Raw genomic sequence first — 13,889 nt, 5'->3', positions numbered from 1 at the left:
ACAGGGTGGATGCAGAGAGGATCTTTCCACTGATAGGGGAGACTAGAACTAGAGGACATAATCTTAGAATAAAGGGCTGCCCATTTAAAACTGAGATGAGGAGAAATTTCTTCTCTCAGAGGGTTGTAAATCTGTGGAATTCACTGCCTCAGAGAACTGTGGAAGCCGGGACATTGAATAAATTTAAGACAGAGACAGAGATAGACAGCTTCTTAACCGATAAGGGGTTATGGGGAGCGGGCAGGGAAGTGGTCCTGAGTCCATGATTGGATCAGCCATGGTCGTATTAAATGGCGGCGCAGGCTCGAGGAGCCCTATGGCCTACTCATGCTCCTATTTCTTATGTTCTTATCAGAAATGTTATTCCTGGTCTATCGTTCTCCTTTTCCATAACTAACCTAAATCTAACTGAATGATGATTACTAGCACCAAAACGCTCTCCCACTGAAAACCCTTCCTTCTGCCCAGCTTCATTCCCTAAAACTAAGTCCAGAACCACCCCCTCCCTTGTTTGGGCTTGTTACATAGTGGCTAAAAAAGTTCGGATTTCGTCCCCTACGGGGCACAACGGACAAGATGTTTGCAGCGCGACAGCTGCACGAAAGATGAAGGGAACAGCGGCAGCCCTTATACATGGCCTTCTTCGATCTTACAAAGGCCTTTGGCACTGTCAACCGCGAGGGTCTATGGAGCGTCCTCCTCCACTTCGGATGTCCCCAAAAGTACATCACCATCCTCTGCCTGCTCCGTGACGACATGCAGGCCGTAATCCTTACCAACGGATCCATCACAGACCCAATCCACACCCGGACCGGGGTCAAGCAGGGCTGCGTCATTGCCCCAACCCTCTTTTCATTCTTCCTCGCTGCCGTGCTCCACCTCACAGTCGACAAGCTCCCGGCTGGAGTGGAACTAAACTATAGAACATGTTCAATCTTCGCCGTCTCCAGGCCAGTTCCAAGATCACCCCAACCTCTGTCGTCGAGCTACAGTATGCAGACGACGCCTGCGTCTGCGCACACACAGAGGCTGAACTCCAGGACGTAGTTGACGTATTTACTGAGGTGTACGAAAAGCATGGGCCTTACGCTAAACATCAGTAAGACAAAGGACCTCCACCAGCCTGTCCTCGCCGCACAACACTGCCCCCCCAGTCATGAAGATCCACGGCGCGATCCTGGACAACGTGGACCACGTCCCTTATCTCGGGAGCCTCCTATCAACAAGAGCAGGCATTGACGACAAGATCCAACACCGCCTCCAGTGCGCCAATGCAGCCTTTGGCTGTCTGAGGAAAACTGTCACCAAGCTCATGGTCTATAGGCCTGTAGTAGTACCTGCCCTCCTGTATGGCTCAGAAACATGGACCATGTACAGTAGACACCTCAAGTCGCTGGAGAAATACCACCAACGATGTCTTCGCAAGATCCTACAAATCCCCTGGGAGAACAGATGCACCAACGTTAGCGTCCTCGACCAGGCCAACATCCCCAGCACTGAAGCACTGACCACACTTGATCAGCTCCGCTAGGCAAGCTACAATGTTCGCATGCCAGACACGAGACTCCCAAAGCAAGTGCTCTACTCGGAACTCCTTCACGGCAAACGAGCCAAAGTTGGGCAGCGGAAACGTTATAAGAACATCCTGAAAGCCTCCCTGATAAAGTGCAACATCCCCACTGACACCTGGGAGTCCCTGGCCAAAGACCGCCCTAAGTAGAGGAAGTGCATCCGGGAGGGCGTTGAGCTCCTCAAGTCTCGTCGCCAAGAGCATGCAGAAATCAAGCGCAGGCAGCGGAAAGAGCGTGCGGCAAACCAGTCCCATCCACCCCTTCCCTCAACGCCTATCTGTCCCACCTGTGACAGAAACTGTATTGGACTGTACAGCCACCTAAGAACTCATGTTAAGAGTGGAAGCAAGTCTTCCTCGATTCCAAGGAACTGCCTATGATGATGAAAAAAGTTCTCCCGAATGCATTTTAGGAATTCCGCACCCTCTATACCTTTCACACTAATTTTATCCCAGTTAATATTAGGGGAGTTGAAATCCCCTACGATTACTGCCCTATCTCCCTCTGACTGTTTGGAGAACTGTTCTTCAATTCATTGCATATGGCCTTATTTGACGATCCTTTCAGCATATCATCCCCCCCTCACCGCTGTAATTGTTTCCTTAATCAATACTGCGACCCTGCCGTCCCCCGCCCCTCATTTATTACCCCCTGTCCCTCCCCTCTCTATCCCATCTAAAACCTGTGTAACCAGGAACGTTGAGCTGCTATACCTGTCCTTCTTTCAGCCATGTCTCAGTAATAGCTATAATGTCATACTCCCAAGTGTCTATCTGTGCTCTCAGCTCATCTGCCTTATTCACTATACTCCTTGCATTAAAGTATATACCATTTAGCACTGCCAAACTCCCTTGTTGTCTATTTTCTAGCCCTTGTTTCCTCTGTCTTCAAAATTAACATTCTGCTTTCCGATTTCAGCTTTGCTTCTCTTCCCATTCCGTGGCCTCAAATTTGGCCCAGCCCGTTTTTCGGCGCACTTACCGGAGTTGTGCCGCTTTACTCCGTTCCAAGGTGCGCCGAAAAATGTTGTTGCCACTTTGGCCGCTGTCCGGCCTCTTCCCTGTAGTCGCGCAGCGTGGCCAGTCGAGTCAGGGCTGGAGCCAGCGTTCTGCGCAGAAAACTGTGCCGGGAGATCTGCACATGCGCAGTGGAGTCCGCTGGTGATGTCCGTGCATGCGCAGTAGCTCCTCGCTCCCAGCCTCTCCGTTTTCTTGCTGCAGCCTTTCCGTTAATTTTCTTGCTGCAGCCGCTCTGTGGGCCTCGATGCCGGCCAGTTGAATCGTACCACGCCCCCCCCAGCCGTCTGCTTGCTGCAGCCTCTCTGTTAATTTGCTTGCTGCAGCCGCTCTGTAGGCCCCGATGCCGGCCAGTTGAATCGCTCCTCGCCCTAGCCCAGGCCGAGGGGCCTCCCAGTACGATTTCTAAGCGATCGATTGCACCGGGAGGCCACTCGGCCAGGGCGAGGGGCAGGCCGGAGAACTGATAGTGCTCTTGCCTGCCAATGATTTCTATCAGTTCTCCGGCCCGCCCCCAGCCCAGGCCGAGCGGCCTCCCGCACCGGCCGGCCCGCTGCCTTCCCGGGCAGAGATTGAAGGTGAAGGTAGGACTTATTTCAATTTTTTATTTCTTATTGAATTCTTAGAACTTTTTGTTTGCAAGGTTTGGTGGTTTGTATGGTTTGATGGTTTAGGTGCAGGTCCTCTCTGCTTCCCTTCCCGCCCCTATCCCAGGCCGAATGGCTTCCGATGTACCAGAAGAACATAAGAACATAACATAAGAACATAAGAATTAGGAACAGGAGTAGGCCATCTAGCCCCTCGAGCCTGCTCCGCCATTCAAAAGGATCATGGCTGATCTGGCCGTGGACTCAGCTCCACTTACCCGTCCGCACCCCATAACCCTTAATTCCCTTATTGGTGAAAAATCTATCCATCTGTGATTTGAATACATTCAATGAGCTAGCCTCAATTGCTTCCTTGGGCAGAGAATTCCACAGATTCACAACCCTCTGGCAGAAGAAATTCCTTCTCAACTCGGTTTTCAATTGGCTCCCCCGTATTTTGAGGCTGTGCCCCCTAGTTCTAGTCTCCCCGACCAGTGGAAACAACCTCTCTGCCTCTATCTTATCTATCCCTTTCACTTTTTTTAATGTTTCTATAAGATCACCCCTCATCCTTCTGAACTCCAACGAATAAAGACCCAGTCTACTCAATCTATCATCATAAGGTAACTCCCTCATCTCCGGAATCAGCCGAGTGAATCGTCTCTGTACCCCCTCCAAGGCTAGTATATCCTTCCTTAAGTAAAGTGACCAAAACTGCATGCAGTACTCCAGGTGCGGCCTCACCAATACCCTATACAATTGCAGCAGGACCTCCCTGCTTTTGTACTCCATCCCTCTCGCAATGAAGGCCAACATTCCATTCGCCTTCCTGATTACCTGCTGCACCTGCAAACTAACTTTTGGGATTCATGCACAAGGACCCCCAGGTCCCTCTGCACCGCAGCATGTTGTAATTTCTCCCCATTCAAATAATATTCCATTTTCCTGTTTTTTTTCCCCCAAGGTGGATGACCTCACATTTTCCGACATTGTATTCCATCTGCCAAACCTTAGCCCATTCGCTTAACCTATCTAAATCTCTTTGCAGCTCTCTGTGTCCTCTACACAACCCGCTTTCCCACTAATCTTTGTGTCATCTGCATATTTTGTTACACTACACTCTGTCCCCTCTTCCAGGTCATCTATGTATATTGTAAACAGTTGTGGTCCCAGCACCGATCCCTGTGGCACAGCACTAACCACCGATTTCCAACCCGAAAAGGACCCATTTATCCCGACTCTCTGCTTTCTGTTAGCCAGACAATTCTCGATCCATGCTAATACATTTCCTCTGACTCCGCGTACCTTTATCTTCTGCAGTAACCTTTTGTGTGACACCTTATCGAATGCCTTTTGGAAATCTAAATACACCACATCCATCGGTACACCTCTATCCACCATGCTCCTTATATCCTCAAAGAATTCCAGTAAATTAGTTAAACATGATTTCCCCTTCATGAATCCATGCTGCGTCTGCTTGATTGCACTATTCCTATCTAGATGTCCCGCTATTTTTTCCTTAATGATAGCTTCAAGCATTTTCCCCACTACAGATGTTAAACTAACCAGCCTACAGTTACCTGCCTTTTGTCTGCCCCCTTTTTTAAACAGAGACATTACATTAGCTGCTTTCCAATCTGCTGGTACCTCCCCAGAGTCCAGAGAATTTTGGTAGATTATAACGAATGCATCTGCTGTAACTTCCGCCATCTCTTTTAATACCCTGGGATGCAGTTCATCAGGACATGGGGACTTGTCTACCTTGAGTCCCATTAGCCTGTCCAGCACTACCTCCCTAGTGATAGTGATTGTCTCAAGGTCCTCCTTTCCCGTCACCAGCAATTTTTGGCATGGTTTTTGTGTCTTCCACTGTGAAGACCGAAGCAAAATAATTGTTTAAGGTCTCAGTCATTTCCACATTTCCCATTATTAAATCCCCCTTCTCATCTTCTAAGGGACCAACATTTACTTTAGTCACTCTCTTCCATTTCATATATCGGGAAAAGCTTTTAATATCTGTTTTTATGTTTTGCGCAAGTTTACTTTCGTAATCTATCTTTCCTTTCTTTATTGCTTTCTTAGTCATTCTTTGCTGTCGTTTAAAATTTTCCCAATCTTCTAGTTTCCCACTAACCTTGGCCTCCTTATACGCATTGGTTTTTAATTTTATTTCCTTGGTTATTCACGGCTGGTTATCCCTTCTCTTACCGCCCTTCTTTTTCACTGGAATATATTTTTGTTGAGCACTATGAAAGAGCTCCTTAAAAGTCCTCCACTGTTCCTCAATTGTGCCACCGTTTAGTCTGTGTTCCCAGTCTACTTTAGCTAACTCTGCCCTCATCCCACTGTAGTCCCCTTTGTTGAAGCATAGTACGCTCGTTTGAGACACTACTTCCTCAGCCTCAATCTGTATTACAAATTCAACCATACTGTGATCACTCATTCCGAGAGGATCTTTTACTAGGAGATTGTTTATTATTCCTGTCTCATTACACAGGACCAGATCTAAGATAGCTTGCTCCCTTGTAGGTTCTGTAACATACTGTTCTAAGAAACAATCCCGTATGCATTCTATGAATTCCTCTTCCAGGCTACCCCGTGCGATTTGATTTGACCAATCGATATGTAGGTTAAAATCCCCCATGATTACTGCCGTTCCTTTTTCACATGCCTCTATTATTCCCTCGATTATTGTTCGCCCCACCGTGAAGTTATTATTTGGGGGGGCCTATAAACTACGCCCACCAGTGACTTTTTCCCCTTACTATCTCTAATCTCCACCCACAATGATTCAACATTTTGTTCATTAGAGCCAATATCATCTCTCACAACTGCCCTGATATCATCCTTTATTAACAGAGCTACCCCACCTCCTTTCCCTTCTTGTCTATCCTTCCGAATTGTCAGATACCCCTGTATGTTTAATTCCCAGACCTGCGCCGATTTCTTTAACTCTCCCCAAGGATTTTCTGAAGTGGCCACATACGCTGGAGTAACTATTAGCTGGCCAAAGTTGCCTAAATGGGCAGAACTGGCGTAGGTGGCTGGTAGCGCCCTCTTTTGGAAAAAAAACGAACCTAAAAGAATCGTAACTAACTGAGTTACACTGGTGCAAATTGATTGGGGAAATGGGGATTTTGAAATTACGCCAGAAAAACCAAGTTACTCCCAAAAAAAAAACAGAGCAACTCCTGGCCAAAACTGAGCCCCGTGTGTACAGTTATGAAGCCAGATCACCTCACCAGTCGGTTGTTGCATTGTCACTCAAGCAGCTGCTGGAAAACGTTTTGGTTGCATCGCAGCCTCTGACAGTGACGTACGTGTGGATAGGCACAACCCTCTCCATCTGATTGCTGGAATACTGTCACTTTACATATCTATGAAGCAGTTTCACTGAAAAAGGGAAAAAGGCAACTTCTGTAAACTAATCTGTTCCAATTAGAAAATAACAGTGAAAGAGTCAACAGTTATATGTCTTTGGGCACAGTCAGTCTGACTCAATAAAGGGAGGGCAAACGGGAGCTGAGAACAGTTTGGGCCGCCGCGGCATCGCTTCTCGGCCTTTTGGCTAAGATCAAGTGTAGTATCTGTTCTTATCAGTTTAATATCTGATACGTCCCCTATCTGGGGACCATATATTAAATTGATTTTTGGAACAGGGAGATGGAATAGGGGCTTGCTCCGTCCACTCCACGCATCGACCCGGTATTGCAGTGTCTCTGGGAACGGTGCACCTCCCTTTTGGGAGAATTTCAAAATTAAAAGCAGATTCATTCAAAACATCTCCTTTTTTCTTTCTTTTTATGCAGTCGCCGCAAAGGCACGGTGGGGAAGGGCCACAGTTTAAAGCCCTTCTGCCACGCAAAACCCGGGGGCAGGAATCAGTACATAATTTACTTTTTGTGTACATAGAGCACCAAATCTGTAAACACCAATGTCGTGCCATGTACAATGCAAGGTCTGTTGCGAAATGCATGTTTGAAAAGAAAAATGTAAATATACCTTCACCCATTCCGTGTACTGTATCGTAACACATGAAACGTCATTTGTGTCAATGTACCACAATGTATCCTGTTTATTGTACCGAATTGCACTTCAACTGGAAAACAAGGAATGTAATGAACAGAACTGCCGTCAGCACCCAAATATAGTGTATGGGATTGCTGACCGCAGCTAAATGTACTGAAGTGCCTAATGTACTGTACAGATTTTTTTATGAATAAAGTATATTTTGAAAAAAAAATCTGTTCTTATCAGTTTAATATCTGATACGTCCCCTATCTGGGGACCATATATTAAATTGATTTTTGGAACAGGGAGATGGAATAGGGGCTTGCTCCGTCCACTCCACGCATCGACCCGGTATTGCAGTGTCTCTGGGAACGGTGCACCTCCCTTTTGGGAGAATTTCAAAATTAAAAGCAGATTCATTCAAAACATCTCCTTTTTTCTTTCTTTTTATGCCACACTCATTTTACTTGCCATTATTGCTTGCTTGCACAGCTCCTCCACTTTATCATTTCTACATCACACACAATTCAACAAAAAAAACAAACACCATTTCCACACACAACTCACTCACCCGACTACACCCAAACACAGCCTGCTGCACATTCGCTCTCAAATTTCAAAGATTTTGCACACATCTCACGCTTGTATCTTGTCACACAGCACACGGCGTGTATACTGTCACACGACACATGACATTTATATTGTCACATATCACACACCGTGCACATTTTCACACATCACACGGCGCGCTCATTGTCACACATCACATGCATGTACATTATCACATTTCACACGTCGCGCACATTGTCACACACCATACGCGTGTATATTGTCACACCTCACATGATGTGTATATTGTCACACATCACGTGTGTATATTGTAACATCACACACATTGGCTCACAGACAACATGTATTTGTCACACATCACACATGTATATCATCACACGGCGTGTATATTGTAACACAGCACACGTGTATACTGTAACACATCACACGTGTGTATATTGTAACACATCATACGGCGTGTATATTGTAACACAGCACGTGTGTATATTGTAACACATCACACACGTGTATATTGTAATACAGCACACGTGTGTATATTGTAACACAGCACATAGCGCAAACATTGTCACACATCACACGGCACGCACATTTTCACATATCATACGGTGCGCCCATTGTCACACATCATACGCATGTATATTGTCGCACGTCACGCGTGTATATTGTAACACATCACACGCATGTATATTGTAACACGTCACAAGCATGTATACTGTCACACATGTATATTGTCACACAGCACACGTGTATATTGTAACATCACACGCCGTGTACATTGTAACACAGCACACGTGTATAATATAACATATCACACAGCGTGTATATTGTAACACATCACACGTGAGTGTATATTGTCACACATCACACGTGTATATCGTAACAAATCACACGACGTGTATACTGTAACACAGCACACATGTATAGACTGTAACACATCACACGGCATGTGTATATTGTAACACATCACACGACCTGTGTACATTGTAACACATCACATGCGTAGGTATAGTGTAACACATCACATGTATGTATATTGTAACACATCACACGCGTGTAAATTGTAACACATCACACGTGAATATCGTAACACATAACACGCCGTGCATATTGTAACACAGCACGTGTGTGTATACTGTAACACATCACACAGCATGTATATTATAACAAAACACGTGTATATTGTAACACATCACACATGTATATTGTAACACAGCACACGTGTGTATACTGTAACACATCACACGGTGTGTATATTGTAACACAGCACATGTGTATATTGTAACACCACACGTGTGTGTATATTGCAACACATCACAGACATGTATATTGTAGCACACCACACATCTGTGTATTTTGTAACACATCACACGTGTATATTGTAACACATCACACGCGTGTACATTCCCACACACCGCGCACATTATCAGACATCACACCGCACACATTGTCACACGTCACACGGTGCGCACATTGTCACACATCAGACCGTGCGTACGGTCACACATCACATAGTGCGCACAATGTCACCCATCACTCAATGCGCACACTGTCACACATCACATCGTGCACATTGTTACACATCACACACCGCGCATGTTGTCGCACATCACATCGTGCACATTGTCACACATCGCACGATGCAGCGCATTTGGAAAGTATTGACATAATAGGTACAAGTCAGAATGGATTTGTGAAAGGGAAAGCATGCTTTACAAATCTTCTGGAATTTTTTGAGGATGTTTCCAGTAGAGTGGACAAGGGAGAACCAGTTGATGTGGTGTATTTGGACTTTCAGAAGGCTTTCGACAAGGTCCCATACAAGAGATTAATGTGCAAAGTTAAAGCACATGGGATTGGGGGTAGTGTGCTGACGTGGATTGAGAACTGTTTGGTAGACAGGAAGCAAAGAGTAGAAGTAAATGTGTATTTTTCAGAATGGCAGGCAGTGACTAGTGGGGTACCGCAAGGTTCTGTGCTGGGGCCCCAACTGTTTACATTGTACATTAATGATTTAGACGAGGGGATTAAGTGTAGTATCTCCAAATTTGCGGATGACACTAAATTGGGTGGCAGTGTGAGCTGCGAGGAGGATGCTATGAGGCTGCAGAGTGACTTGGATAGGTTAGGTGAGTGGGCAAATGCATGGCAGATGAAGTATAATGTGGATAAACGTGAGGTTATCCACTTTGGTGGTAAAAACAGAGAGACAGACTATTATCTGAATGGTGACAGATTAGGAAAAGGGGAGGTGCAGCGAGACCTGGGTGTCATGGTGCATCAGTCATTGAAGGTTGGCATGCAGGTACAGCAGGCGGTTAAGAAAGCAAATGGCATGTTGGCCTTCATAGCAAGGGGATTTGAGTACAGGGGCAGGGAGGTGTTACTACAGTTGCACAAGGCCCTGGTGAGGCCACACCTGGAGTATTGTGTACAGTTTTGGTCTCCTAACTTGAGGAAGGACATTCTTGCTATTGAGGGAGTGCAGCGAAGGTTCACCAGACTGATTCCCGGGATGGCGGGACTGACATATCAAGAAAGACTGGCTCAACTGGGCTTGTATTCACTGGAGTTCAGAAGAATGAGAGGGGATCTCATAGAAACGTTTAAAATGTTGACGGGTTTAGACAGGTTAGATGCAGGAAGAATGTTCCCAATGTTGGGGAAGTCCAGAACCAGGGGTCACAGTCTAAGGATAAGGGGTAAGCCATTTAGGACCGAGATGAGGAGAAACTGCTTCGCCCAGAGAGTGGTGAACCTGTGGAATTCTCTACCACAGAAAGTTGTTGAGGCCAATTCACTAAATATATTCAAAAAGGAGTTGGATGTAGTCCTTACTACTAGGAGGATCAAGGGATATGGCGAGAAAGCAGGAATTGGGTACTGAAGTTGCGTGTTCAGCATGAACTCATTGAATGGCGGTGCAGGCTCGAAGGGCCGAATGGCCCACTCCTGCAACCGTTTTCTATGTTTCTATGTTTGCCAAGGAACAGGACTTGGCCAAAGCTACGGTAAACAAGGAGGTTGTCGGGATACTGGAGTAAATCTGGCCATGGTGAGGCCATCCCTGGCAGCAATGTGGTCGTGTGCTGATGCCCTCTGTCCTGTGCAGCATCAGGTGATTACGGAGAAGGTTGCTGGTGTTGTTGTTGGTGCTGCCGGTGTGCCTGGTGACGCGAGTGTCGGGGCTGATCGTGGTCAGATTCTGAGGAGCAAGGTGAGAGAGTCTAAAATCATCATCATCATCATAGACAGTCCCTCGGAGTCGAGGAAGACTTGCTTCCACTCCTAAAATGAGTTCTTTGGTGGCTGAACAGTCCAACATGAGAGCCACAGACCCTGTCACAGGTGGGACAAATATTCATCAGAGGAAGGGGGGGTTGGTTCTGATTTACCACACGTTCCGGTCCGCTGCTTGTGCCTGACCTCTTCACGCTTGTAGCGTTGAGATTCAAAGAGCTCAATGCCCTCCCGGATGCATTTTCTCCATCTAGGGCGGTCTTCGGTCAGGGTCGCCCAGGTGCCAGTGGTGATGTTGCACTTCGCCAGGGAGGCCTTGAGGGTGTCCTTGTAACGTCTGCGCTGCCCACCTTTGGCTCGTTTGCCATGAAGGAGCTCTGCGTAGAGCAATTGCTTGGGGAGTCTCTCATCTGGCATGCGAACTAAGTGGCCTGCCCAGCTAAGCTGAACGAGTGTGGTTAATGCTTCAATGTTGGGGTTGTTAGCCTGGGCGAGGACACTGATGTTGGTGCGCCTGTCCTCCCAGGGGATTTGCAGGATCTTGCGGAGACATCGTTGGGGATATATCTCCAGCGACTTGATGTATCTTCTGTACATCGTCCATGCCTCTGACCCATACAGGAGGGCGGGTATTATTACAGCCCTGTAGACCATGAGCTTGGTGGTCGGTCCTTGAACACTCTTTCCCTCAGGCGGCCGAAGGCTGCACTGGCGCACTGGAGGCAATGTTGAATCTCTGCATCAATGTCTGCCTTTGTTGACAAGAGGCTCCCGAGGTATGGGAAGTGGTCTACGTTGTCGAGGGCCATGCCGTGAATCTTGATGACTGTGGGGCAGTGCTGTGCGGCGAGGACAGGCTGGTGGAGGACCTTTGTCTTAAAGATGTTAAGCGTAAGGCCCATGCTTGCATATGCCTCGGTGAATACATCGACTATATCCTGCAGTTCAGCCTCAGAATGTGCGCAGACGCAGGCGTTGTCCGCGTACTGCAGTTCAACGACAGAGGTTTGGGTGATCTTGGACCTGGCCTGGAGGCAGCGTAGCTTAAACAGCTTCCCACTGGTTCTGTCGTTTAGTTCCACTCCAGCGGGGAGCTTGTTGACAGTGAGGTAGAGCATGGCAGCGAGGAAGATTGAGAAGAGGGTTGGAGCAATGACACAGCCCTGTTTGACCCTGGTCCGGACGTGGAATGGGTCTGTAGTGGATCCGCTGGTAAGGATCACGGCCTGCATGTCGTCGTGGAGGAGGCGAAGGATTTTGACAAACTTTTGGGGGCATGCAAAACGGAGGAGGACGCTCCATAAGTCGCACAGTCGACAGTGTCAAAGGCCTTTGTAAGATCGAAGAAGGCCATGTATAAGGGCTGGCGTTGCTCCCTGCATTTTTCCTGCAGTTGTGTTGCAAAGATCATGTCTGTTGTTCCCCATAGGGGACGAAATCCACACTGTGACTCCGGGAGGAGCTCCTCGGCCACAGTGAGAAGACGGTTGAGGAGAACTCTAGCGACAACCTTCCCAGTGGTTGATACCAGGGAGATTCCCCTGTAGTTGCCGCAGTCGGATTTGTTCCCCTTTTTAAAAATGGACACCATCGCTGCATCTCTGAGATCTCCCGGCATGCTCTCCTCCCTCCAGATGAGAGAGATGAGGCCATGTATCCGCGCCAATAAGCCTCTCCGCCATATTTTAGCGCCTCAGCAGGAATTCCATCCGCACCTGTAGCCTTGTTGTTCTTGAGCTCTTTTGTGGCTTTGCCAACCTCGTGCAGTGTTGGGGTTTCACTGAAGTGGTGGCGGGATGGAGTTGAGAACACTCGAGTCAAAGGCACCCATGCTGATGAAATAGATGGCAGGTGAAGTAAAGATGACAGAAGCGATCTGTCAATGGTGGCAGAGGTAATGAGCTCAGACTGGATGGAGACTCGTGTAAAGACTTTCAGCATTTCTGAATCTCCCTACTGGAAATGCAGTTTAGAGAAGGGAACATTTCTCAATTGGCTGGGAGCTTTGACGTGACATTTGAAGCTGTCAACTCATCAACTGATTCAATGGCCAGTGACCTCCCGCCTCAGCTTCACAGACGAGCACTAAGCACAGCGGTGATACTGGTGGGCGACCTGTCCAATTCAAAAAGCGGGAGGAAAAGCATTGTGAAGTGGCTGTAAACAAGCCACTAATGATTTGAATTTGGTCCCCCGCCACTGCCGGTCAGGTCTGCTCAGCGCTGACAGACCCGACATCGGGAAATGCAGGTGTGCGCGTTTGACAGCGGATTCCCGGCCCGCTGTCAATCATTTTAAAGTTCACAACTAACCCACCACCCATCCTGTCAACTAAACAATGGCAAAATTGCAGCCTATGATTCTATATAGGACAAGTTCCCACATTCAAAAACGGAAAGGAAACCACAAAGGCAGCTGCTGACCTTGCTGAGCAGAAGGCGGCAACATGGCGCACCGGCGGCAGGAGAAGTGACCTGTGGCGAGTAGCAACCTACGAAGGAAAGGAGAGCACGGTCAAGCAGCTGTAAACCCTTTTTCTTCTTTTCTCTTTTACAACTTCCCACCCCAGAGAGGCGAAGCTGCATGTTCCCAGAGGCACTGCAATACCAGGTCGATGTGTGGAATAGACAGAGCAAGCCACTGTTCCATCTCCCAGATCCAAAAAACAGTTTCATTTTTGTTCCCCAGATAAGAACATAAGAAAGAGCAGCAGGAGTAGGCCATTCGACCCCTCGAGCCAGCTCCGACATTCAATTAAAATCATGGCTGATCTTTTACCTCAACTCCACTGAATGGTCCTTCCTCCCAGTTAGTGCCGCAAATTACTCTCCTTCCTCACAAGTTTACTGCCCTCCCTTAACCTCTCCTTCCATATAAACACACCTACCCATAATCAT

At 47.4% G+C, this 13,889-nt stretch overlaps 2 non-coding genes across 2 annotated transcripts; both read left to right on the top strand.

Annotated features, from left to right (window-relative positions):
- The first annotated feature begins 6,722 nt into the window (after nucleotides 1-6,722).
- Nucleotides 6,723-6,913, top strand: LOC139274497 (U2 spliceosomal RNA). The gene has a single exon (XR_011595550.1). It is a non-coding gene; the product is annotated as a U2 spliceosomal RNA (small nuclear RNA).
- A 468-nt stretch (nucleotides 6,914-7,381) lies between these two features.
- Nucleotides 7,382-7,570, top strand: LOC139274203 (U2 spliceosomal RNA). The gene has a single exon (XR_011595416.1). It is a non-coding gene; the product is annotated as a U2 spliceosomal RNA (small nuclear RNA).
- Nucleotides 7,571-13,889: the final 6,319 nt, after the last annotated feature.

This window comes from Pristiophorus japonicus, chromosome 9, assembly GCF_044704955.1.
Source record: "Pristiophorus japonicus isolate sPriJap1 chromosome 9, sPriJap1.hap1, whole genome shotgun sequence".
In the NCBI taxonomy this organism is placed as follows: domain Eukaryota; kingdom Metazoa; phylum Chordata; class Chondrichthyes; family Pristiophoridae; genus Pristiophorus; species Pristiophorus japonicus.
Note: the sequence above shows the minus strand (reverse complement) of the source record. Positions and strands in the feature narration are given on the sequence as shown.